At 39.5% G+C, this 3,122-nt stretch overlaps 1 long non-coding RNA gene across 1 annotated transcript; it reads right to left on the bottom strand.

Annotated features, from left to right (window-relative positions):
• Nucleotides 1–1,548: 1,548 nt before the first annotated feature.
• LOC309528722 lies at nt 1,549–2,161 on the bottom strand. Its single transcript, XR_014217886.1, has 2 exons — nt 2,085–2,161; nt 1,549–1,721 (listed from the first exon to the last, which is right to left on the bottom strand). It is a non-coding gene; the product is annotated as an uncharacterized lncRNA (long non-coding RNA).
• Nucleotides 2,162–3,122: the final 961 nt, after the last annotated feature.

Below are 3,122 nucleotides of genomic sequence, written 5' to 3'. Positions count from 1 at the left end.
TTGGCGGAAATGACTGGCAGAATCCGAGACCAGGGAGAAGAGTCTGTGGAAGAAGACTGGAAAAAGTTTAAAGACTATTTACAGAAATATTGTAAAATTAAGGAATGCTAGAAGAATGTTGGAACGATATGATATGGCTTTAGTAGAAAGGTTATAAGGAATTAAGTACAAATAGATTAATAGAGTATTAAAGGAAAAATAAGGTTGAAATGTGTTAAGATAATTATAGGATAGGAAACAGGGGAAGATGGAAAGGAGTTGCTGAAATAATTAATACAAGTGGAATACGAAAAGGGAGGTGTGAGGAGGTCGTGGAAATATAAGAAAGAAAGATAAGATATTGAATTTTTTTTCTTTTCTTTTCTTTGTTGATGTGTTTTTAAATTGTTTTTGTTTTGTCTTGTTAGTTTAATGTTTTAGTGTAAGGTAGTGTCTTTGTATTGTAATGTATTGTTTTTTCTTTTTTGTAGTGTTTAAATTGTTGTAAAAGCAATAAATATTATTTTTAAAAAAAGAAAAAAGGAAGAAGACCTTGAGTTCTATCCAGACTGACACCCCCCAAAAAAGAAACTCATAAAAAGATTAACATAAGGTTATCGTTCTTTCTTTTGAAACTTACCTTGGACAAAAACAGGCAGTCTATAAATTTACTTATTATTAATAATAATAAGAAAAGGTGTGTTATAAACCATTTTTGGCATCCATCTGTCTTGGGAGACAATTCAAGACTTTACCCATTGGGGGTAAAGTCAAATTGTTGGAGAGTTACAGTACCTGATGTGGCTATAGAGAGAAATATGGGAGAGTTGTGTTTTATTGCTCTTGGGGCAGATGAAGTCGTCTGGCTTTGCTGTTACATATACAAACCATATTTATCATGCTGCTGCCTGAACTTGCATTAAGCCTGTTTCACAGGTATGGGGAGTCTAGAACCCCATACTTTTTGTTCCCATCATCCATTGACCATGCTTGCTGGGGCTGATAAGAGCTGGAAGACTGCAGTTTCCCATCCCTGATGCAGAAAAAGCTATGGCAGCAAAAGGTGGTGGCAGAAAACCAGAATATGAGAAAGAGAAACACGAAAACCAATATTAAGTGGTTACTGAAATAAAATATAAATAAATCGGAGATAAAGCCAGTTTGGTACAAAACTGGGGTATCAAAGGAGCAGGGGCTAAGTGCACCTTTGCACTTGTCTTATCACAAGTGGTTATGTTTGTGTAAGAGAGAAGTCTTGACTGATCCCTGTGATAAGCATCACTGTTGACACCAGGAACAACTAACTGTTTGCAAATGTGGCTCCAGAAACATGAGAACTGTTGGGAGACCCACCATAAGATGTTTTGTGTGGTGCAATGCGGTCACGAGTTGAAAACAAACAACCACCCAATTGTGCAGCTCACAAACTAAACAAGACCATTTAGGGACATCCAACCTCGGAAAGAGCACCAAATATCAGCCTCGTGCCCCTTGTGTCTTTCCCAGATAATAAATTTCTTCCTTTTTTTGGTCCCTCGTGGCTTAAAATGGCTTGGTGAAGAAAAGGAGTTAATTTAAGGCTCATTAGTTTATTTTTAGTCACTCGAGATCTGAAGGCTTTGAGCAGACTTCCCTTTTCTAATAGGACATGCCTTCCTGTGTAGCAAGGCTGTCCGCTGACCTCACTCCCGGCTGGAAGGTGGTACTGATCCATGACAGAGATCCTGTGAGGGCTTTGAAAGCTAAATAGGAACCAGAAGAAAGTGGTATCATGCTTAGTTGGTGATTAGCCCTGGAAGCAAAGTTCAACTGTGACTTTTTAGGGAGGAAGGAGGAAGGAGGAAGGCCGTCGTAACAAACAAGCACTTCCTGCATTTGCCTGGAAGAATCCAATCATCCCACTTTTGGTATAATAAGGACATTACTGCTAATTTGCCGGTAGCTGGGAGGGAATTTCTGCTCTTAGCTGTGACGGCTCTGTGGCAACTGTTTCGTTTTAAATAGAAATTTAGCCATGAACGTGCAGCTTTTTTAAAGGGGGAAAAAAAGAATAAAGGAAAAGAAAGAAAGTTGAGCCGTAATTGAAGTGCATTAATGGTAATTACTTCTTTCTTTCACTCATCATTCTGTCAGAGGAATCCATTATCCTGCCATCTTGATGTTTCTGCAAAATTGCTCTTCCTTGTGGATGTGCAGAGACTTAAGGAAATCACAGCTTTATTCTATAAAATGTCCCTAATGCTCGCCCATTCTGTCCGTACTTGTTTTACCTCCCATGGGAAACAACAGCACATACCCAAAAAAATGCACAATGCTGGGGGTTTTTTTGTTTCTTTTTCTATCCTACTCTGTTAAGTAATCGGAGAACAAAAGTGTGAGCTGTTACAGAACTGTAATTGTTCTGTGATTGTTCAGCTCTTCTGTGAGGGTGGCAACAGGTACTGTCTTCCGCCTAGGTCATATGACAAGTAGTAATATTCTCTGCCGTCATCGTGATCTGAAGGAGCTTCATTAACATGTGACCTCAAAATTCTGGATCATCCCCCTCCCACTGATGCCAAAGTTTAGTGCTAGCTTTGTGCCACAAACCCCATGTTTCGTGCCACCCCAAAAACTGAGTGATTTGAAATCTGGGTCACACGGTAATACCAAATCGCATCCCTGTGTTGCTTAAATGTGCAGCTCCAAGCAGAGTGTGTGTGTCACGTTTTGGACCTATGTGCATAAAAGCCAGTTGTGAAATTTACCAGATAACCCAGTTAACAAGTAACTACATTTGAGATCGCCTTTGAGCTTGAGGTCCAGGCAAATTGGTCCTTCTGCTTCCCCCAGTCTGGCCTGGATGGGAGATTGTTGTAGGATCATCCATCTGCCGTCTCTAATAGCATCATAGAAGGAAGGCGAGGATATACTGTACATGTCATAAATGAATATAATCACTACCTGCAGTTGCATTAAGGCAGCAGAAAGATGACCAATAAAAACCCACACACCAACATCAAAAGGATAATAGAAATTAAAGTGGAGTAGAATAATGAGTCAGGTTTACTAAGAAAGGGGGAGGATTTCATGACAAAAATGAAGACATTATCAAAAGAAAAGAACACAAGCCACGCAGCAAATTAGGCTACATTACAGAGACG

The sequence above is a fragment of the Podarcis vaucheri genome (genome assembly GCF_965113315.1).
Source record: "Podarcis vaucheri genome assembly, chromosome: 3".
Lineage (NCBI taxonomy): Eukaryota > Metazoa > Chordata > Lepidosauria > Squamata > Lacertidae > Podarcis > Podarcis vaucheri.
The sequence above is the reverse complement of the archived record's forward strand: the minus strand, read 5'-3'. Positions and strand labels throughout refer to the sequence as shown.